Source organism: Cydia pomonella, chromosome 14, assembly GCF_033807575.1.
Source record: "Cydia pomonella isolate Wapato2018A chromosome 14, ilCydPomo1, whole genome shotgun sequence".
NCBI lineage: Eukaryota > Metazoa > Arthropoda > Insecta > Lepidoptera > Tortricidae > Cydia > Cydia pomonella.
Genome location: NC_084716.1, coordinates 7,395,063 through 7,420,608, shown reverse-complemented (window position 1 = coordinate 7,420,608; position 25,546 = coordinate 7,395,063). Strand labels below are relative to the sequence as shown.

General features: G+C 35.9%; 1 protein-coding gene and 1 long non-coding RNA gene across 4 annotated transcripts in view; one reads left to right on the top strand and one right to left on the bottom strand.

The window, feature by feature from the left end:
- The window catches only part of LOC133524830 (uncharacterized), a 467,029-nt gene that overhangs the window by 185,819 nt on the left and 255,664 nt on the right, over positions 1-25,546 (bottom strand). The gene's annotated exons all lie outside the window — the stretch shown is intronic.
- Positions 6,363-7,681, top strand: LOC133524828 (uncharacterized). The gene is made up of 2 exons (XR_009800452.1): positions 6,363-7,579; positions 7,619-7,681. It is a non-coding gene; the product is annotated as an uncharacterized LOC133524828 (long non-coding RNA).

Here is a 25,546-nt window from a genome sequence, read left to right as displayed (position 1 = left end):
CTGTGAACACAATGCTTTTAGAATAATGATCGGAAGAAATTCCAAGTGCAATCCGGATCAAAAACCTACTTACCGAATTATGTATTAACGAGGCGACTTGATGATGCAATTGTTGATAAGGAACAGACACTCAAGTAAATGAATAGTTAAAATAGATGTCATATACTAAAGAAACAGTGACCAAGCCCTCTGGTAGCCGAAACCGGAATGGAACCGGTGTCTTCAGCTTACGTGCTTTCACCTCCTATACGAATGCCTTACGGGATTACGGTATAGGGAGATGGTGCTGCCATCTATACGACTAGGGGAAAAATCAATAGTTATTTGATTTACAAGGGGGCAAAGTTGCTGATTTACAACTTTCTTGCTAACATTGATACTCGAGCAAGCGAACGATTATAAAATTGAACCACGGGCGTAGCAAGTGGTTCGAAAGGTATAATCTGGAGCAATGCAAGGGTTTCGCATGAGGGTTTCGATTTGTACATATTATGAATTTTCGTGGATAAATAAATACCAATAACATTATATTATACATGTAAATAAGAAACAAATTGAAACGAAAAATTACACCTAGGCAACAACAGATATGTTTGTGGCGTAGCTACGACATTGCAAATGATACTATGAGTCCCTATGACAACTGTTAAATATAAATATAATATGTTTATTAGGTGGCCTAGCTGTCACCTAAAACGTTTATAAACATTTTTTTGAAGTTAACGCATTAATTTATATAGAAATGTAACATTTAAGTAATCAAATTACGGTAAAAAAAAAATCTCAATTTTTTTAAAATTAATCTCAACCACGGAACACCATAGACGGTGCAGGACAGGGTGCAGGTGCAGGCAGACCGAAAAGGAGATGGCGGGACGACTTGGACGCACTCTATCCAAAATGATGGGAAAATGCCAATGACAGGGTGGAGTGGAGAAAACGAGGGTAGGCCTTTACCTAGCAATGGGACACCAAAGTAGGCTAACAAAAAATAAAAAGCTCAACCAAAAGAGACTTGAAGGAACTGTTAATGGGGACCATCGTTCAACGCGAGAGGATTAATAATATCACTACTTTCGTTTTATTAGGCCAGGGTGTTATTGCGTTACATTTTTAACCGACTTTCAGAATATAATACAAACCAAGCTTCAAACAGGTAAATGAAGCGTTTAAAGATTCCTTTCTTCAACATTTTTGCACGAAAACCATTAGTAAAAGATATAAAGATAAAATCAGTACAGCCGTGACCGTAAAAAGGGAACGGAGCTGATAAAAATCTTAATTACTGGCCGTTCCGTGTCTCGGAGCGGATCTCGCGATGCGTACAGATTCCTGCAAATCCCTTTTTAAATCCCTTGTTTTTTGAATAGCGAAGAAACTTGGATGGATTAAAATCTTTCGGCGATTGTGATTGTATTTCAGCTCGCGCACACAGAGTTTATATTTTATTCGAAATGCTGAGGCAGCGTACGTTTTCGATAAATCATATTATTTTTATTAAAATTGGTTTAGAAACACCACGATGTAAATTATAAATTGAAATTGTGTCATATACAGGATCACATCTAATTGGATGTGTTAATTCAAGGAGCTGATGGTCTGGTCTCGACGCCGAATGGAATACCTTTGGTCCGTGGGCTCCTGGCGCTCACTCAAAGACCTGTCGAAGAGACTCAGAGACGCTGTAGTTTAGTTAAATAAAGCATAACCGCCTCGTCGTCGAACGGCGTACGCCTGGGTCACAACGGAAGAACAGCGCTGGCTTTGCCAGCTACATGCTGAGTTGGGACCCTTTTATGCCATTTTGCGCTAAATGTTAATACATTGTATTGTCAACATGTTTTTGTCATCCGTGTTTGTTTTGTCATAAATAAATATATTTTCTTTCTTTCAAAAGAAAAGCAAAGAGCTTCCTCGTTCAACGTATCAGCCTAGATTAAATAATATTCATGAATGAATACTTTTAATAAAGGTAACTTAATCTAAATTAACATTTTAAACAATACCAAAACCTTTACTCAGTACTTTTATATGATTAATTGATCAAGACCTTTTATTTAATTGAAATAGATTTATTTCTTCTGATAATCTGATGAAATTATATCTATATTAATTTTCGAGATTGTCGACTTACGCAGAATCTCAAATTAAGCTTTGTTGTTAGCGATCTTTGTCTTGTAAAATACTGAATTTTGCTCTAAAGTAATCAATTCATAATTTGAAATTTAACCTTGTTAAAGGAATTAGTGGAAAAGGGTAAAACGATAAAATTAAAGTTGATTCAGAAACAATTATTAATAACTATTACATTAAGCTAAACGAAATTAAATACCTACATTAATTCGGTTCTGTAATATTTCTTTTAGTAAATTTTTGACGCGGTAAATTTCAGTTTTATGATTGAACATATCTAAAGTGGTTTTAATTTTCATACATGTTAATCGCATTTGTTATTAAAGTGAAGGAAGCGAAAGAGGTATGTCAGGATCGTAGCAAGTGGAAATTCGGGGTCTCTGCTTACCCTTCCGGGAAATAGGCGTGATTATATGTATGTATGTATGTACATTTTAATCGTAAAATAATGCGATCTTTAGGCTTAAACCGCCAGCATTGGCAATATCAGTTTCATAGTTTAAGTTCAAAACTACTAAGTAATTAACCTATTTCGATCTATTACTTAATCCCAGGAGTGACCAACTTGGAAAATCAAACCTCGAAACGCTTAACGACACAATTATCAAAATAGAGATATCCCTGATTGGTCAAATTTGTAAGCAATTCCATTCGTTATTTACTCCTTTAGAAATCCATAGTTAGTTCACTGGTGAGATAAACCACCGTACGAAACTCCAAGTACCATGATATAAAATAAATATAAGTTTGCCTGTCAATCTAATGTTTTCATAAAATCTCTACACACAAAACTGTTGTTACTTTAAACAATCGCAGAAAAGCTTATAGTTTTTCAATAAAAGCTAACACTGAACATCTTTATCAGCCTGCGAGCTAATCGACCGTTAGAAAGTTGTTCACAAAGGAATAAAACCCACATGTGAACGGAACCCATAATGAGGTTAATAGCCACTTTGTCGACGCGCTAGAAAGGGGTGGAGTGCTTAAACTACGAGCAGGAGCGAATTTGGCTGTTAAGGTCCAGTCAGAATCAATATAATATATATAGCTGTATATATCAGACAAGCTCCAAGTAAGTCTTTCAAGCGGATGTTACTTAACCATTTGCTAAAACAAGAGTTCGAATAATATCTATATCATTATTATATTTATGGTATATATTTTATAAATATGTGGTAGTTATTTATGTAGTTTAGAAAGTATAGTTTTCTTTTTTTAATACCTACCCACTAAGCCATACCGGTCGTCGGTGTAATATTAAATCTGTTGATGCAAGGTTAGAAATAACAGAAGAATTCCACCTCAAGCTGTAAGTTGCTCTCTCATGCCTTGTTACTACAGCAACCGGCGGCGAATTAAAGAAGGGTGTACTTCCGCCTCATTGGCATCCATATTATGTTGCTAAGCGATTTTGGACCTTATTTCCGGAGTTTCCTTTCAATTTCACTTATAAAAGTAGCCGGTGGAACTTCGAACGTAGAGATTCTGACAATTTTACGCGTTCAGGCGGTAAACGTGAGCACACATCTACAATATGTGTGCATCGTAGACTACCCCTCATAGATTTCTCATTAAAAATCATTAAGAAGGAAGTATACCACGTAAACAACAAAACGAGAAAACGTTTTTCCACTTCTAAATATTTTCCAGTCTCCATGATTTTTTAGTATCTTATTGACACATTGAAAAACTAGATTTATAGGTTTTCCTTTTTTTATATTTTTTTAAAGCGAAACCTATAAATCTAGAATATATTTATGCTGAAGCGAACGTCAACAAAATCAAAGTGATCTGTTAAGATTTAGTTAGGAGAAAACGTTTTCTCCCGAAATTGAATTACATAGAAAAAATACCGTTATTTCGCTAGAATCGCAAAGCTAGTCTTCCATCTTAACAAACAATTACGGTCAATTAAAATTTTGTCTAATCTTATACCTTTAAACGAGCAATTCTTGTATATATATATCTGTGATCTCGGAAACGGCTCTAACAATTTCGCTGAAATTTGGTATATGGGGGTTTTTGGGGGTATACAATCGATCTAGATTAGTCTTATGTTTGGGAAAACGCGTGTTTTCGAGTTTTTATGCGTTTTTTTTTCGACGCAGAATATGGTCGCTAATTTCGTGTTGCCGGCCACTGTCCGTCTGGTCCAGCGGGTTAAGACGTGGACGGCTAGAAACGAGTGTTACGGGTTCGAATCTCGCCCGGTGACTAACTTTTGTTTTTTTTTTTTAATTTTTTCGTGTTTTTTTTAAATTTATATTTTTTAATTTTTATTGTTTTTTTTAAATTTATATTTTTTAATTTTTATTGTTTTAGACATGTTTAATTTAGTAAAAAAATGTATTTAAGATTATCACCTATACACCACCATATTACAATAAATAGTTAGAACCGAGCAAAGCTCGGTCGCCCAGGTACTTATATTTAAAAGAGAAAGTTAAAGTAGGTAGTTGTTAATTAATTCTCAACTGTTTTTTTTATGTTACCCGTCCAGACCAAAAAGTACAAAATATTGATTTGTACGATATCGTGTCTTTGGGACTCAAAGGGTTAGGTTAGGTTGGATTAGCAAGGGGTTACCTTTACTTGTTCAGACGTCATCAAATGGGTTCAGATATTTGTGAGCACTTTGGCCGCTCCGATATATCTTATGCCGACTGTTCATTTGAAGTAAGCGGTTGCGTTTTTATGTTAAATTACGCGTTTATGTGCGATAAACTAATGATTGTACTTTTAATAGACAAATACAAATAAATTAAAATATGTACAGACGTTAAAATTATATGATGAACTAGGATTTTCAAATATTTTAATTAAAAAAGAGAACTTAATTATAATGTTAGCTGCCTTTTTTTTGCACGCACGACTTTTCCATTCCACAAATTAATTGATCTAGAATTTTCTAAGGAGCTGTATTACGTTTTTGTAATACTGAAAAGTAATTAACTTGAAGCGGTATTCGAACTCAAATAACTGGATTCAATACTGATAAGACTTGAATTGCTGTTCATTTAGCTCGCCCAAAATATATACAAACGATCGATATGTACTGCTAGTGAATAAATTGAATATCAAATCAAGGTAAGATTTTTCAAGCTCGAATGCCGCCTCAAGTGCTAAGTCAGAGATTAAAATCTATTTTAAATTGGTCCAAATTGGATTCCAGTTTTAGATCTGCACTTTAGTTAACAGAGTAACAATTTTGTTTACGAATACGTTTTTAAAATGTCTTAAATTACCTTTTTTCAGCTTTATTGAAAAAGGTAGAGCTAAAATATAAGTACATACTAAATAAATATTTCAAAAGATTTCTAAATTAACAAAATCGCGGGCTGCTTTAGAAGCTGCTTTCATCTATATAATGTAAATACACAGGTACCTACTAAAAATCGTAACCGTTCGTTTTCGCTTTAAGTACCTTATATATTAATACAAATTCGAAGAATTACATTCACAAACACCACTTAGACGGTTGACAGTCCTCAACTGTGCATTTTTTCAGAAACTTCCTGCCTCACACAGCTAAACTGTGGAATAAACTTCGCCTGCGGTATTTCCGGACCAATACGACCTTCAAGAAAAGAGTATGTACTCCAATCTTAAATTTCGGCAACGCACTTACCACCCCTCTAGTGTTGCTGGTGTCGCTTACCGTCAGGTGTTCCATCTGCGCATTTGCCTCCTATATCCTAAAAAATATATCTAGAAACTGCCCTCACGGATTTGTTTTATTTTGGAATATTCTTCGTCATCTCTTTAATTACTACGTTTACACGTTGCTTCTTATGTGAGCTGTATACACTCGCCGAGACACCCCGAGACAGGCCGAGAATGACACATACTGCTCCCTTCTGGTATCGCTCTTCCTCGTCGCATCTCGCGCTTCTCCGACTCGACCGGATCCGTGCTGAGACTCTCGGCAAGAAGCTCTCGACGAGTGTGTACAGCTGGTATTAAAGACCTAAGAACGCTGTCTTAAGAGTATAAAGCCACACTTGTATTTTGTCTTTCCCTTTACCAAATGCTTAAGTATCCTTTGCTAAAGCTTACAGTACAAAGAGTATCGAGTGCTGATATAAGTGGGATAGTCAACAGTCGTAAGTACTCTTCTCTTAAAGTTCAAGAACGTCTACTAAACGATATAGCTTAGAGACAGACTGAAGTGGCAATGGATTAGGTGTTGGTCGTAAAAGTGAAAATAGCAATCTTCAGATAGAAAGGTTCTTGAGTGACGGTTGATTACTGGAAGACGAAGTCATTCGATCATTTATTTGCCTCTCTATCACTAGAATATGCAGAAGTGATAGAGACGCAAATAAAGAAATCTCGCTATTTGATGTTCGTGGTAGGTCCTCTGGTCAAAACGAAACAGCTGTAGGAGCAGTAAATGGGTGAATCATTTTTTTCTTGTCACTCATTGACATAGTTACGTTCCCCTTTACAACTTTTAAAACCCTGATTTCATTGTATATAAATTTCGTAAATGCATTTTCGTGGTAATTATAAGCTATTTAAGTTTAGTGGAACTTGATAAATAAAATAAATAAATATTACAGGACTTTTTACACACATTGACTAAATCCCACAGTAAACTCAACAAGGCCTGTTTTGAGGGTACTTTAACAACGATATATATAATATATAAATATTTATAAATACATAGAAAACACCCATGACTCAGGAACAAATGTCCGTGCTCATCACACGAATAAATTCCCTTACCAGGATTTGAACCCGGGACCATCGGCTTCATAGGCAGGGCAGGGTCACTACCCACTAGGCCAGACGGTCGTCAAATATACAATATTACAATATTTAACTCTAACAAATTGTGCTATCCACTATCTAATAAATTTACTATTAGGAAACAAATTAAATAAAAAAAATATGAAAAATAATAATAATTGTGTTATTTTAAAGGCGTAAGCCCTTAAGTTATTGTATATATATTTGAGAAAATTCGATTCATGCCAAGAATCGAGGGCTTTTAGGCATCTGCCGCGAATGCAGAAGACGCTGGTTCGATTCCAGCCCTGGGGACCTTGGTCACATTTTCTTCCGTATGTGACATCAATTTCAGGTTGCTTAATGAATATCTACTAAAAATCTATGGTTAGATAGTTAATCAATACAAAATTGGTTCTCTTTGTTTAATATTTTTTGTAGGTATAATGGTGTTTGTGATGACCGATCTGGCCTAGTGGGTAGTGACTCTGCCTATGAAGCCGATAATCCTGGGTTTGAATCCCAGTTAGGGCATTTATTTGTGTGATGAGCACAGATATTCGTGCCTGAGTCATTGATGTTTTCTATGTATTGAAGTATTTGTATATATTATATATATCGTTGTCTGAGTACCCACAACACAAGCATTCTTGAGCTTACCGAGTACCCACAACACAAGCCTTCTTGATAAGGTCCGACCGAGATCTCGGTCTCGGTCTCGGTCTCGGCATTCTCGGCCAAAAATCGGGCCGAGATCTCGGTCTCGGCTCTCGGCCAAAATGGGCCGAGATTCTTGCCGAGACCGAGAATAAGCAATGAGTTATCATTGGTGAATTTGAATTTTCCGCGCACGAGCCCCGGGGTCTAAGCCACTCGTTGGTTGCATCGCCCGGTTGGTGTGACGTTTTTTGTGATTTAAATTGGTTTCATAGCCACATTTTAAGCCAATTACTTATCAAATACTAAGTGTTGGGATCGGATAGGCGCGGTTGCAAGTAATGACTTGTTCATTTGGTTTTTTTCGTTTTGTGGTAGTTGTTATTGATGAATAAATGGGTGTATATTGTTATCGGGATGTAACTTAGATTAACTTGTTGTGAGTGGAAGATGACACTGGATATTTTGATACTAAATATATTTGTGTCAAAGGGGAAAAGCAAAGCAGTAGGTAAGTACAAAACGACACCTGTGGCGGATATTTTGGGTTACAATATAGAACTCTTTATTTTAATTATTGTTATTTTACCTCTTTTTGTGCACATCCGTACTGAAAAACCGGCCAAGTGCGTATCGGACCACGCATAATGGAAGGTTCCGTACCTTCATATAATACAAAAAAGCCGTACAAGCAAAAGAGCGTATGTTAGTGGCACTTTTGTCGTTTTAATAAGAAGATCAGTTTTTTTATAACTCTTAAATGGCTTAACCGACCATATTCAACATAATTTTCCTGAGAAATTATTTGTTTATTTAGAATTTTTTTAATGGTTTTGCTCTCCCGGTTCAAAAGTTAGAGGGGATCACATAATTTTTTTTTTAAATCGATTATTGTCAAAAGTATTTATTTAATAAAAAAAAAACGTTTTAGCAACCTTTCTGTATTTTTAAAGACCTATCTAATGATGAGCCACATTTTTTTTTACTTTTTGTTACATTTATACGGAGTATATATTTGAAAATATATTTTACATTATTTTTTTCGAAACTAAGAAGCGACTTACATAATACATCTACACCTACGTTCCAACTTTGGTTATAAAATATACAGTATAGTTTTTGAGTAAAATGGCTGTGACATACGCACAGACCGACAGACATAGGACATGACGTAACTACAAGGGTTCGATTTTTGCCATTATGGCTACAGAACCCTGAAAATACTGTTTAATAGCGCTAGGAATTGATTATGATAACTTTTTTCTGATAAATCGTCGAATTTCGATTATAAAAACAATTTTAGTGCAAAATTAGTATTTTTTTTCTATTTTATAAATTCTCGGTCTCGGTCTCGGTCTCGGCCGAGACAAAAAAAGCGTTCTCGGTCGGACCTTACTTCTTGAGCTTACCGTGGGACTTATTCAATTTGTGTAAAAATGTCCTTTTAGTATTTATTTATTTCATCGTTTTTGTCATAAGTAAATGAGTTTTTCTGGCCCTAGCGCACAGTTGTGCATCTTAATCCCATAAGATAATCCCAAAAGCACTAGAACGCGATATCTGTCACTCAATGGTACTATTCTCGTACGGCCTGACAGGCTTTTACCTCGATCGGATATAGCGGAAGTACTATTCTCAAACGGGCTTGTCAAAGTCATTTATATAAAGCTCTTCATCTGAGCAAAAATCCAAATAATTTAATGCCTGATTTCTTAATTTATCTATATACAGCCAAGCTCAACACAGAAAAACAGACTTGGTTTGTTAATTATTTTTCTTAGTCATATTACCGATAGATAATCACACAAATATACATCTTTTTCAAAAATTCGCAACCTTAAAATATAAATGTAATTATTTAAGAACAATTTAATCTGTTTCAAGTTTAGATACATAAAATTAGATTGAGTAAATACTAGCGACCTGCCCCGGCTTCGCTCGGGTAGAATCTTAACAGATTTTATATCTATACCTTCCTCAAGAATCACTCTATTGATAGATGAAAACCACGTGAAACGTCAGTAGTTTTAGAGTTTATTGCGAACATACAGACATACAGACAGACAGACGCGGCGGGGGACTTTGTTTTATAAGGTAGTGCTGTAGTTATGTGTAGGTAGTGATATTAAAACGGATCGCCATGTATTGTATTATATATGTCAGTATCTTATAGAAGTTGTGATTTTCCTCAGTCATACGCACATAATAATTTATAGAATCAGGCGTTACTTTGCGGAAATTAGCATAAAATTAAAGCAAGAAATATTACTTTGCTAATCCGCGAGAAAATAACGTGTTAGTCAATCAGTGCTAACCCGTTATACTTACTTGCGTATTTTTACATGCATTTAATGTTCCCACACTCCCACCGCAAAAATAAATACGCAAATAAATATAACAACCCACCACCAAAAGTACAAAACTCGACACGTGTTTCGCCTCTCTATGAAGCATCCTCAGGAGATGCTGGAGATGTTGACGGTCTGACACCCGACAACTGAATGAGCTGTCTAGAGCTGTCGAGAGCTGTGCTCTAGTCGTGCTACCGCCGAAATCACAAGATCTATATTGTTGATGTCACTAAGGCAGCTTTATATCGTGCGACAAAATATATATTAGTGAATTACTTATGAAAATGCGTTATCCCGAGTTTTAATCGGTCACCCAGATATTTTCTAATTAATAATGTATGAGAAGAGCGGGCGATCGTGTATCGCGTGACATGTGATACGCAAAATAGTTATAACTTTGAATGTACTTATTTAAATTCTGCTGAGTACGAAATTGGTTCTGTTTGTTTAATATTTGTTGTAGGTATAATGGTGTTAGTTTAATCCTGATACCCGACATTTTAAAGGTTTATCCGGGGTTTTCATATGTGGTCGCTTTTAAAGAAAGGGGGGCATGAATTAAAATCACGGCTCGCATTAATACGAGTAGTTTCTGGAACCTAAGGTCTGTTACGTTTTAGTAATTTAGTCGAATTTATTTTATTCTATTTTTTCTGTCGAGTAAAGCTCCCCACCACTACTCTTACTATATATAATATATAAATAATAAAGATGAAATAGTATTGTATAATTAATTCTGCACACCTAGACTCCTTAACTCAAAAAATCTTTTTAATAAAGATCTAAGTTCGTAAAAATGCATGTTTTTTTTACGAAATAAACAGATTTTTTTTTCATTCTGGATTTTAAAACACTGGCTATACTCAGTTGTGACTCGCTCGTCAGGAGTGCGAATGTTTTTTGATCAGTTGATTAATTTCCGCAACTAAATACTCGCGTCTTGACTAAATTACTAACTATAATTAATGTTTGGGATTAGGTTACGTTAAGTTACCAAACTAATAACATCGGGCATTAAGATGCAATCAGCATGGAGCTTATATGAATTGGTGGATGACTTGATAATGGAATATGTAGGTACTGCCTGTTGTAATAATTTAATAATATCTTGGAACGCGAATAATCCCCGATCCATAAGAACGTATTGAACCTAAAAGGTATGTAGGCAATATATTTTTGGAATTGTTGTTTTTACGGTTCCATACCCAAAGGGCAAAACGGGACTCTATTACTAAGACTCCGCTGTCCGTCCGCCTGTCGGTCTATCACCAGGCTTTATCTCATGAACCGTGATAGTAAAACAGTTGAAATTGTATTTCGGTTGCCGCTATAACAACAAATGCTAAAAAGTACGGAACCCTCGGTGGGCGTGTCCGACTCGCACTTGTTCGGATTTTATAAATTATTCAACACAGATTATTTAAATTGTACTGAATTGTATGTATGCAAGTCGAACCCCGAATCGGCGGCAGTCCTATGTTTGCCCATTTAAGCCTAAGCTTGGCTAAGCTTTCCAGTGGAGTGAAGATTTGGCTTATTCAAAACCCGATTTGACTATGTACGTTTTGATCGTTTTATTTTAGGGTTATTTGTACCCTTTTACTACTAGGTCACTCTAGTATTAGGTTCGAAAGTAGAAATATGTTATTAGTTTTCAGTTTTGGCTAACGCGCCTAAACACCTTGAAGTTTTAACACCTTAGTGTTACAGGGTTTGACTACAACACGTACATGTGCTTAACTGATGACTTACGAACAGAGAAGTTGCCTAGCGGGTCGCTAGCTGTTAATCAACTATTAACACATTCACTGCAAGCGACCCGTTATGCGGGTTCTCTGTTCGTAGGCGCTTTTCGCTACATACGGTTTTCCCGTGTTATCGGCTACTCTCGTAGCACGTAGCTCGCGCTGGCACTGAATGTGTTAAGCTACGCTCGTAGTGCTACGTCGTAGTCGGGAGCAGAAATTACCAGGTATTTAGCAAAATTGTTTCGTAAAGTTCGTAAACTTTTATTTATTTATTTAAAACTTAATTCAGGCAACAAGGCCTATAAAAATACTTTATAGACTAACATACATAAACATTTTATAAAATTAATACTAAACACTATTTAGGCGAGCAAACGGCGTGGCACTATTGAATCGGCTGCTCTTGTGTCGGATTCGGCAGTTTGCCCCGGAACCTCCGAAACGCGACACCCTTCGGTCAAAAGTCTGCGCATCTAATCCATATTGTATCTTTAACCAATTTTTGACGTATCTTTAAGTTCGAATCAGGCCGAATATAAAAACTGGTGGTAGCGAAGCCTTACTGATAACTCTGTATTCTGTGTCACGTCACTCTGAGCCTCGTTGGTGTCTTTTTGCCCATTTGCCAAGTACCTCCTTCGGATCTTTAAAATATTTACATTGCTGCGAATCTACTTTCTTTTCCTTGAGGCAATTTACGGACGGACATTTTAAAAAGTAGTTACGTATTTTTTTTTTATGTTTTAGGCCCCATTAGCGTAAATCAGTTGCCGTAGCTTATAGTCGTTTTCAACTCTTTAGGTGTTTCACACTTAAAGGTGACAGTCCATTTCCAACTGCAGCTGCACTACCGTTGCGACATTACTGGTGCGACATTACTGCAGCGGCCGACTGCTGCTGTTTGCGGCGTGCAGTCGCGGCAGCGTTCGTCAGTTGATTGTCAAAGTCAATGAATAATGTCACTGTCAGACGTATAAATAAAATTACTAATTTACTTATTTGTATTTTTTACGAGAAGAAGTAAGTGACGATAATGCTACATGGTACACGAAAACGAAGAACAGTTTGCCTTTCTACAAAAGTCACAGTCAGTCGAAGGCAGCTACGCAATATTATTAAAAAACCAGATATTGTTGGTGATCGTTTGTTTGCCGATTAAATGAATAACAATTTAACTTCAAATTGAAGAAATACAACCAAATTACTCGAATTAAATGAATGCAGAGGAGAAATATTTCTTCACTTAAGGTAAGTTAACATTTTGAAATTATCTTCCCCATCCTCTTGACTAAATGCGTGACCACCGCACACAGCAACCCGACGAGAGCGGGACTCATGTTGCTCGTGATGGATACGGTATGCGCACTTGATCCACTTGCGTCACGTGATCCAGCCAAATCCAGCCGGTGGTGTCTGCACGTTTTTGGTGGCCTAGTACCGCCTGGATGTAGAAGTCTGCGATAAACGCCCCCTCGAAAAGCTAGGTAGGCTCTTTTATCCCGGGTTTACTTTATTTTTGCAAAGGGATTCGTGGGTTTCGGAGATGGCGATGCGACAAAATAAATTCTCCAATGCAGTCGTTCAGTGTTAGCAAAATATTACAGATTTATCTTTCTGAGTTTTCATATTAAACCAATCTTTCATTAGTTACCTAAAGTAAAGAATAAATGAATAAATTGATTTGTAAGAGCTTTAATTACGCAATTTACACTTAATATTGTCCAGTTTCCTATTTCAAACTAAAGCACAAATTTAAATCTTATAATCGCTCTTGTGTTGCAGGTGTCCATGGGCGACGGCACTCGTGGTCGTGGCAGATACAGTTTATGACTAGACCATATAAAACTTGATGGGCGAGACAAGAAATCCTTTATGAAGAAAGCTATTTACGTTAGCCAAGGGGCTGATAGAAAGAATATTTAATAAATTAATTGGAATAATAAATATTTTCCTCGTGATGGTGTGATAAAATACATTCGTGTTGAGCTCTGTAGCAAAGTTTATTTAACCCTCATGCCTTGAAGTCCCCGCAACTGTCAATACAATTTTATTTTAAAACCGCTGTCGCTTCTCTTGTGGTTCAATTTTGTAATTTTTCTTACGTTTGAGTATCCATATGCTATCATGAGGTGTTAAACAACAACTTTGCCTTTTGTATTTCTAGGTAATAAAACTGAATTATTGCTTCTTTTATCTCAGAAATGGCTTTGAAATGACAAAGTGAGATAGTGTCACGATATTATACACCGTGGGCTGGTAAAACCTGATAGATTTAAAGTTGTATTCTTAATCGCATTTAGAGGCTAAAATATCATACAAATCTGCAATCGGTCTTCTTTCAGAGATAATGGCAATTCTTGCGAAAATTTGTTTCTGCAATAACTTTGTGAAAAACGCCTTTTTCGTTGCGGCGCTGCCTCTATGTGACTTGGTTTAGTCATACCTTCTGACAAACATTACTCAACTAAAAAGAACACTCGCAATTTTGATCTATAGATGAATTAAGAAAACTTCCTCGTTCTAATGTTTTTTTTTTTCCGCCAATATGTAGAAAGAAATAACGTGCTGTGTGCAGAAAATGGCTTTTAAATCGGCTAAAAGAAAAAACAGAACATTTTCAGCGGTCAGAAATGGACTGTCACCTTTAGTGGTCAGTGGCACGCACGAAACCGGCTTTCTCTACAAACGTAGTCCTCATTTTGCTCTCCGGATATTTCCATTGTAGGAGATATTTTTACACAATTTTAAGTATAACTGGTAATAACTGTGGGCAATACTGTTATTATTTCGTTGATTTTTTCGTTTTTTTAAGTAATATAAGAGTTAGGGTTTTTTAAAAACTTGTATGTAATTTTGTTTCACTCCTACCTCTCATAATTATTATTGGAGCAATAATAGTTGTTTTACAAAGGGGCAAAGTTGTTTCAAGGCACGAGTGTTAAACAAATTTTGCCACCGAGTAAAACAAAATTGTCACCACAATAATGCAAGGAAAATTCTATTCTACTGTAAAATATCAAACCCAAATGAACGTTATTAAATATTTATCATTCAAAATATAATCTTATTGGGCAAAGGCCCCACATGTGGATAAAATGCAACTTTCTTATTAGTTTTTGAACAATCAAGAGGGTCTTTACCTGTTGATGTGGTGAAAAGAAAATTTAATTACTTATAATTATCAAAAATCTAAAAAAATCAAACGATGGCACATAAATCATAAGCATAAAGCCAGAGAGGAAAATGGGAACTACCTTTGTATGAAGAAGCGATCGTCCAGACTCCACTATCGTCTTAATTCTCTCCTTTTTCCTGAAAATGGTCATACTGCATTTAAAAAAAATCTAATTACTAAGATGGTTATAAAAGGGCAACACAAGACTAGATTTTATTCTTAGAGTTCCTATTTTGGGCTTGGTATTTTGGGCTTGCTATTTTAGGCTTGCAATAATGGTGTGTACTGCTAATGTCACGTAGCTTGTCTCAACACCCTATAAATACATAGAATAAAATACAATCTGAAGTTAATTGTTGTCTAAGTGAGAAAAATACATAAGTATAACCATTTGGGTGACACCTTTCGAAATTATGATCAACCCGTTTACCCACATTACAAACCACCACCATAAACTTCTCGGCAAAAACACATCTAAATCTTCCACGATCGCCATTTTTATAGTAGATAAATGCGGAAAGCCATTGAAAGTAAAAAAAAATATTGCAATTTCAATCGGGATGATGGTTTTATGATCCCATCCACACGGAATCCAGTCATTAGTAAATGTAAGCGGAAACGAATATCGCCGGTTGAAAAACCGAATATCGGTAGTGTTGTGTGTCGACCGAGTGATATATATCCCTATTGGGCAGAACATTCAAGTTGATCAAGACCAAGTGCCGATAGTTCGAAAACCTCTCGCAGCTAGAGGATGTTGATATCAACTTTAGCCAAACTTTCTCCAAGACCACGCGAACAATGCTGTCATCGAATTCGTTCGCCACGGAGCGTGAACGATATGCACGTTGGCTTCGCGGGCAGGCCGCATAGCCAACGTGCAAATCGCTTACGCTCCGTAGCGATCGAAACGCAACTGTCACTGTCGCACTGATATGGACGAGCGACAAAGAGACACAAAGCGTTTCGTTGTCGAAGCGATAGCGATTGTCACCTTGGCTAGGCCGGCAGCCTGTCAAAGAGAAGGCAGAGGAGCGCCAAACATGGAAATTGCTCTACCGACAACAGTCTTACTCTAAAATATATGATCAATATACACAATTAAATCCCGTAAAAGTAAATAATAACATCTAAATCGAGTTTTGGCTTAAGTATTAGTAACATATTCATACGGTTGTTTTTTGACCAGCGATTCTATCTCATACCTACACCGTACTTCGCTAAATGAAGTCATAAAATCCCTGTAAAGTCGCGCGTCCCACTCGCACGTGGCTTGTCTCGCGTGGTTGCACTCTAGAAAAAAAGCGGATGTAAGTGCAAGGAAACTGCTGCAAGCTCAACGCAGTGATAATTAGATGAAATTAGATTGTTCTGGAAGTATAAGATATGCAGAATGCTTAGCGAGTGTTAGTGTTTCTATCTATTTGCATTAGCAGTGATTTTTAGGTACGATATTTATGGCTCAGTTTCATTGGTCGATAGCGCCCGCGTGCGGGGTGCGGGAGATTTCCATATTTATTCGCATTCGGGGAACTGTTCACTGTTCATTTCATTGGTTGATAGGGCCCGATTATGAGTTTCACTAGTCGTTATACCGCCTGCTTGGAGTCCCTGCACGCTTTATATCGACCAATGAAACTGAGCCTTTAATAGCGTTCAGTCAGCATCAAAACTAGCGGATCAGACTACGTGCCAAAAGTATTATTGCCATTCTATTTTTTTGTTCATAATAACAAAAATAGATGCCTCTATAAAGTAGAGCAACTATACTGTGAGAAATACTTTTACACAAACGATAGCAATGTATACCTATTTGGAATACTATTCCAGAGTGGTAGATACCTTTTCATCACACTTGCGTTCCGTAAATACTAAATTTCGATCTAAGGCTATAATGTACGTTCGAAATGAGGCCGAAGTTTTATTTATTTCCCCTTTTTTCCTCACAAGAGTGATGAAAAACAATTTGTGTGCCACAGATAAAGGAATTACGAACTCGTGTTAATCAACCGCACTTACAATGTACTATTTATTGGTGGGTTGTTTCACCTGCTACTATTGATGCTGTACAGTGAGCTGGGAAATTGCATGAAGAAATTATGAATGAATTCATTGATAAAGTCGCCATGTACTTTTACGGCTGATGGTACATCCAGAAACACATTTAACTGGATTACAATGTTAAAATATTCACTACGAGTCTGACTAGTTATTGTGCTCGAGAATTTTTCCTTGTGGCCTAGTTTCACGGTTTGTTGATTGGTTCCAGAAATTTTTAATTCAGTTACCTAGCTTACTTGTAGTACCTACTGTATTAGAATTAGTTTACGGTTGTATTGTGTGTACTGCGATGCTGTTTTTAATTATAATAATGATTTACAGTACATACGGTGCAACTTTACCGCAATAGTGAGATAATTAGCACATTACGTGACAATTTCGAAAATTTAAAGGGCTATATGTATTGTAAAATGTTATACGATACATGTGCGAATAGGTAATTCGCAACTCGATAATATGATAAGAATGTGTCGAAAGTTTCTTATTAGTAGGCAGTAATATTCGGTAGCAGAAGTAGTTAGTGGACCAGTGGTATTCAAAATTTCTTTAATTTTACGTTTATGCTTGAGGGCATACTGCAATTCATTAAGAATGTTTGATCATTTTGAGTTTTTCGTCAAAAACGTTTTGCACGTATGTATGACGCATTATTTTTTTATGAAATTTGATTTAGCAACGAGTTACGAGCGAAGCGATTTATTTATTTAATTGTATATGCGATCATTAGAAATTACTCGATGTAAAATCGCTCAGCGATTGAGTCGCTTGATAACCGCTCGCAAATTGCTACTGCAACAGCAGCCTCTTCACAGTAGCACATTACGTGCCTCAAAGCACAGCTCATTTCATTTTTTCAATGAAGACACTACTAACGTACGTAAACCCCTTTTCAACTCACCGCTGTTTTTACGTGTTTTTCCCGTGTTTTCCCGCAATCGGTTTTAGTTTGAACTCGGGATAATGAAGGGCATCAAAGGGATTCGCCGGGGCGCGAAATGAGACGGACGCGATGAGAGAAAGCTCGGATGATGTTGGCTGACGTTTTAGGAGAGGGGACACAGAGACGACACGAGCAACTTTCTGTCCAATTAACTTACCGTCATATCCCACCACCTTCTCAAGGTAAGACGTTTATGCTCTTATGGAGGGACGTAATGCCAAAAAATTAAAACAACAGATACTGCGCCAAGATTGTGATGGAAAATATGACCATAGCGTGAGTTTTAACTTTTCTTACATCTCAATATGGATGATGACGGAAGGTGAATTTTATGAAAAATCTAGTAAAATAGATAGAAATTGAGCAATTTATCATAAAGCAATTCATCGTTATCATAAATCCGTCCCAATTGAGTCTCACTATCAGGTCTGCTGGGACAGCTGCGGAGTATGCCTCCAAAATGAAGCATGCCAAGTACTCTGCCTTGGAACCAATATACGACTTTGTGCCAGTTGCGGTCGAGTCGAGTTTTTGCTTCCAAAAAGGAATAAAGTAAGGGTACCAATCAATTCCTTACATTTTACCAAAACATTATTGTGTAGCAACTATATACATAAACGAAATATTTCGCCGACAAAATCGCAATTTTCTTGTTTTGAATACTTTAAGATGGGCTCTCTCATTTAGCCTAAATAATAAAAAGCATATGCTCGACTTTTTAGAAATCCGTGTGTATCTCATATCACTGTCATGGATGATTCGCGATGAGCCCAGCAATGATCTTTTATTCATATCTTTGTTTAACGAAACACGTGAAGGCGGTTCTGAGCTAGATTGAGATCGCAGACTTGCGATACAAAAAAAAAATTAGATCTAGATACGATATGGATCGGATATGTCACTGACATATGTACAGCCAAGAATTTTTTTTCGCGATTTCGGGCTCCCCCCCCCCCCCCCAAAGTGATCCCCTGAATTTTTCGAGCGACAATGTATTTCGTACATCATGATCACTTGTGACAGTTGTGACGTCGCTTCATTAATGAGACGTTAAAACAAAATAGTGATACATTGCTTGCTGAATTATTTTGTATGAAAAAATAAAAGTCGTCCATTTTTTATAAAACCTATGAAAGTGTGTTAGTTACAGCCTAAACTAACTGCCCTTTGATTATGTGGTCGTATATTTATACACGCTGTAGATTACTTTATGTCCTTGTTGTATAATTTACAATTTTTGTCAAAATACTTATTAGAAGTCGGTTGAAAAATCTCAGCGTCATAAAACGTCCCTTACATCAAGGACACATGTTGTATAGCACATTAAATATATTACCAAATTTACCAACAAGGATTTTAAGCAGGATTAGGGTTGGGGATGTATCGGACCCTCGAAAATTAGGGACCGTGTCATATACGTATGTATTGAGGGACATTTACTTAGAATTTTAAACCTGGGTAAAATGTCGATGTTCTTTTCAAAGATTTATGAAATTATTTGTGAGTTACAAGCATTGATATTACTTATTTCTAATTTTAAGTAGAATGAATGCCAGATATTTATTTTCAGTAAGTGCATGCGATTAAGTCCAGTTTCAATTTAAAGTTATGAGTGAAGTTAGTTTGTTAGTTAGTTTATTTCTATTCTTTTTTTTTTTTATGTACACTTACATTACACCTCAAAATTACAAAATAATATCTAAGCGGATTTTGATTAATACCAACATCTAAAGAATAATATAATATTAACATATGTGTTCCATAAAATTTAAAAACTATAATATTTTACTAAATTAACCTATCAACTATTGTTATTGCGCTATCAATACGAACAAAGAATTTGAGTCTTAAAATCCCGCTAACATTACAATTTTTGTTGTATACGTGACCTGAACCAATTGCCTCTCCCTATACGAGTCTGCACTTTAAAGACTTCAAAGTCCTCAGATTCGTATGTCAACATCTTTTTTTATTTCTGAATTTAGTACGCACAACAGTGTCTTTTGTCTTTTTTTGTCTTTTAATTATTTATATAAGAATTCAAGCCTTGGCGACCCTCTACATCTCCAAGGATAATTTAATATATATTTTTATATTTTATCTCTGACACTTAGAGACTTATACATCTCTAAAGAATTTTAGTATTTTATGGTTTTATTTTTTTATCATAGTTTTTTTTGTGTAATTTGACATTTAGAGACAGTATACATCTCTAATAAAGTATTTATTATTTCATAGATTCGATATTTGTAATTGTTTTTTTTTTTAATTTATTGTTTGTAAAAATGGACATGTAAAAGTGCCCCTGTGGCCTATTTGCTGAATAAATGTTTGATATTTGATATTTGATATTTGACAACCCTCCTCCAAAAATATACATTTGAAGGACAAAGCTAAAAGCCCCGGTATTTTTAACATATTAATATTCACCGTTCAATACTGTAACAGAACCTTCACATTTACACCGCATGTGGATTACCATACGTTATAATTCAGGCATTATTCATAAAAAGTAGGTAGGAACTCGCTTCCCGAATTTGCATGTTCACGAGATCAGGCTCAAGATATAAGCGGCTTGGTCGTAATCCGATATTTTCCAGTTACAAATAATTGTTTATGAATGTGATACAAAAAAGGATAACTATTAGAGAAAATAACTAAAATAGCTGGTAAATAACTAAAAGGTTATATAAACTAGCTCTACCCGTGACTTCGTCTGCGTAGAATGATGAAAACTAGTCCAACTATCCTATGCCTTTCCCCGGGCCTCAAACGTTTATCAATACAAATTTCCATCTAAATCGGTTCAACGAGGTAACAGATAAACAAGCAGATAGTCACAATAGACTTACCTACACATTTATAATATTATTAATACATTAATATTAGTAACATAGTAAGAATGATAACAAAATAAAAGATCGGTAATAAAAAAAGTATCAAAACATAAACGTAGACCTCGACAACTAGTTTTCCTGTATCTTTTTTATCTCATTGTAGTAACTATTCATCAGACTTGACAGTGCTCACGTATATGTTGATTCAAGAATGTGAAGCGGATGCGAGTACTGTATAACAACACGATTTGGGAATTGCCGTTCCACACATATATCACATACCCTGTCACAAGGCATTGTGACATGTTGGCATGCGAGTCAATAGACAATATGAAAAAACAATAATTTAATTTTGCCATTCAACCCTTCCCGCGCGTACGAGGATTTTTTTAACGTGATTACAAAGTTCGGCCGAAAAAGTGACGAGTGGAAATGTGGGTACTTTTTGCGCCAATCGCCAATGCAATGTGAAATGAACTAATTTTACGTTTTAACTCACGTGTTTCAAAGTCACTCGCGCGACAGGATTCGTAAAGGCTCTCCAAAACATGTCGCGCGAGTGACACGTGAGTTTAAACCGTAATATTCGATCAATGTGGATTGATTTACAGAAGTATTTTCAGATAAACCGTAAAATCAGTTGAATGTTACTAACGACAGTTTAAATTCCATCAATGTGGATTGATTTACAGAAGTATTTTCAGATATGCACGGTAATTGTTTATTATTTAGTAGTATGTACATCATTACCCTCTGTTGCAATAGTATTTAAATCCGCCTACGGCAAACAAATGTCATCCACCAAACCTTTTTCCAGAAATGCATTTAAACTCCAAATTTAAAAAAATGCGTTGTTTGTCAGCAGCTATGAAGCAAAAATGAAAAATTACTTTACAAATTACTTTGACGCTATGAATTAAATCAACCTTTTTTTACACGTTAATTTCCGTAAAAACGTTGGCTAAGTCCGTAATTAACTAAAACGATTTGTGAAACGTTCATTAAACGACACACCGAACATAATACTCCCCGAAGGACCATCTGAACGAACCCTCGCACGCCACCTGCTTTCGACGGCTTCTGTTCATTTGTAAAAGAATATAATATATTTATATATTAACAAAAAATATTTCGTGACATTAGATTTTATGAGCAACTTTGAAATATGCAAGTTCCACTACAGTTTATTCGTTTACAATAAATACAATATTACACAAATGTACCTGCAGCGGCTTGTGTTGTGGGTACTAAACGATCATATATTTAGAAAACATAGATGATAAACCACAAAATAGATTGTCCACAACTGCTGACATTGTTGAACTTTCGTGCTCCATCCCGTTTCCCCCGTAATGCTATCACCCCTCTTTACGCCCCGCCTAGAAGATCAGTTTCAGGCACTAACTCTCCAATATGCAGGTTATGTAAAATTGCTAATGGTTGCTGTGACAAGGCGGATATGCACTATGACTCACTAAATAAATTTATAAAATCTGTCCGAAAATATTTTTTTAAACATAAGTAATTAGAATTTAAGTTAAAATTTTGGTACTTCTATAGTTGTTTACTTATATTTGTTTCGCATGCCGTGTTTACCTGTAAGTAAATAATTGTGACACCACTCCTTACATGTATTAGCTTGTACGTTTTGAATGTATCGATGTCAACAATTGTTGGTGAACCTTAAATAAATAATAAAAAAAAAAAAAAATAATAATAAATAATAATAAACACAAACAACTGCCCTTACCAGGATTAAAACCCGGGACCCCCCGCTTCGTAGGCAGGAGAATTTTTTTGATGGCCTGCTAGCCTAGTCAAAAGTTATTCAAAGTCGGTTACTTACTAGTGCTTTGTTAGTAGGTATTGTTATTTATATAATACGTCACTTAGGTAATTTTAGTTTTTCTTTTGGCAGATTGGCTGAGGAAACCTGCAATACATCTGCGAAGAAATTCAAAGGTGTATGTGAAGTCCCCAATCCGCATCGAGCTAGTGTGGGGACTATAGACCAAGCCCTCTCGCGCATGAGAGGAGGCCTGTGCCCAGCATTGAGAAGTATATATGCTGAATTATTATTAATATTATATAATATCATCTTATATATATGTTCAACTTGTTCAATTGGCAATTCGATCTACTTTAATTACCTACGTGGGTGACCCGTTTTAAAAGGGTCATATAAAGCAATCAGGATTAGGTGTATGTTCTCCCGGGGCATACATAAAGTTAAGGGTTGTAAGGCCAAATTTTCTGATTGAACCTTTATCTTCATAAATGAGTACTCCAATATTAGTCAAATAATGCTGCGATTGAGAGAACTGTATGATTCTAGCGGTACATAAGTGAAAGTGAAAGTCTTTATTCTTAATTTTTTAGGTATAGGTATTACAATCCACTTATGAATATCAAAACCTACCACCAGTTCTTTCCCTACAACATTATATATTTATCGACTACAGATGTCTATCCATCTATTAATTTACGTGATCGTCTGATCACGTAGATTAATGATACTTGAAGAACCCCATAACTAAAACGATACAAATCATGAAAAATGTAAATTATAGGAATGTAGTGAGGTTGTCTCCGACACTTTATCTAATCCTGTATTTGATGATGATTGGAGTATTTAGTTTAACAATACATTTTGATGGCTGACTTAAATTAATCAAAATACTTCCCGCTCAATCTGTTAACTTGCAAACTAACATAGCCCCAAACTTGGCAAGTAAATTGTTACTCGTTCCACGGTAAGCGGTAATTTACGTGCTTTGTGTGAATTTTTCCGCTGCATTACATATTGTCAGTTGCAGAAAACTTTCAAATGCAAGTTTAAGTGCTAATGGCAAATTTTATAAATCAAGTTAATGTTTGCTGTGAATAGATCTAAAAAGGTTGAAATAAAAAAAAGTCAAGGTAGAGTATGTAGGTGTTTTTAACCCCCGAAGCAAAAAGAGGGCTCGTAAACGGGTAAACCGATTTGGATGCGGTTTTAGCCTTCAGGTAAAAACACAACATCAGTCCACAACAGTCGAAAATATCAGTGACAATTCGAATATGTTAAGAAAATATTGGGAGTACTAGTTCACTAATCGGAGGACCGGTCTGGTCTTGTGGATAGTGACCCTGCCTATGAAGCCGATGGGTTTGGGTTCGAATCCCGGTAAGGGCATTTATTTGTTTGATGAACAATGGGTGTTTTCTATGTATGTCGCCTAGTACCCTTAGTACAAGCTTTGCTTAGTTTTAGGCTAGATCGATCTGTGTAAGATTATCCCCAATTTTTTTTTATCAAAAAGGTGAATAAACTTCGAAAGCTACACTAAATAGCAATCTAAATAGCTCACTTAGAAACTAAGAAGCTTGAAAAGCTAGAAATATTACAGAGCTTTTTCACGTCCCACTCATTGAGCTTCGAAGCCGGTGGAAACTGCAATTCAAACCATTGGGATTGACACAGAAAAGATTCCCAGTGGATTTGAAGAGTGGTCGTTTTATGCAAGTTCTGCCCTGGTTTTGATTTATTTGCAAAAAAAACGTGGATTACCTTTTAGTAGCTTGTTTTTGTTGTTGAGGAGAACTAAATATGGCAGACCCCAAAAAATACGTTATTGGAAAATAATAATTGTTTAATATCAAACGGAAACAAATATTAGTTATTTATTTTACAAGGTCGCAAAGTTGCTGTTTAACCGCTTGTGCTATTATTGACGCCCGAGCAAGCGAAATATCCCATAATTTAACCAAAAGCATAGCGAGTGGTTCAAAAAGCGAAATCTTGAGCGTTGCGAGGGTTTTAAGGCACGAGGGTTAAACTAATTTTGCCACCGACCGAAACATAAAAATTTTCACCACTTCAGCAAGGAAAATCCTAACTGTAAATTATAAAATACAAAATTAAACGAAATCAAATCTAAATGAACGTTATTAAACATTTTTCATCCAAAATCATAATTTACAGCTTATAAAGTTTACTCATGTGTTGTATATATAGTAGATTCTATATTTAATAGTTATTCATTAATATAGGTAGTTACCGGGAAATGACGACCAAATTAATTAGGATTACGAGGCTGTTTCTCGTGAGACATATATGAGGTAATTACGTCATTATCATCTTTCCCGCGTTGTCCCGGTTTTTTGACACGGGTCACGGGATCCTATGGTCCGCTTGGCAACAAACCCAAGAAATGGCTTAGGCGCCACTTTTTCAAGCGACTGCCATCTCAACTGCTAATTTAGAGGGAAAACTTCGCTTTATGGGGATTAGACAGGTTTCTTTACGATGTTTCTCATTCACCGAAATGCAACTGGTAAATATTACTGAAATGATATACCGTACATAAGTATCGAAAATCTCATTGGTACATTCGAAGTTTGAACCCGCGACCTCCAGATTGAAAGTCGCACGCTTTTACTGTTAGGCAATCAAGATGGCTATTTTTAAATTTCGAACGCTTGATTTCGTCACTCGAAAATCTGTGAAAAACGGCGATATTCTATTTTTGAAATACGAGCGATAGAAAATGGGAATCTAGTGGTGCTACCACTCGTTATCAATACAATACAATACAATATAAATATACTTTATTGCACACCTCAATACAGAAACAGTACAAATAATACAACACATAAAGAAGAGGTAAACAACAGGCGGTCTTATTATCAATTATATTAGTAGAATTTAAATGCCTAGTAGTGGGGATAGTATTGAAGAGAGCCACACGAAATCGAGCGCTCGAAATTCATTAAACAACTTCCACCTAAAAATATATCCATTGATATGATTTGTGATCAAATTATCACAAACATAATGATAATATTTCGACACATGTTTGAAAAAATAAGAACAGCGGGCTGATTTTTGAATTTCGAGCGCTCGAATTCGTCACTCGAAAATCTGTGGAAAA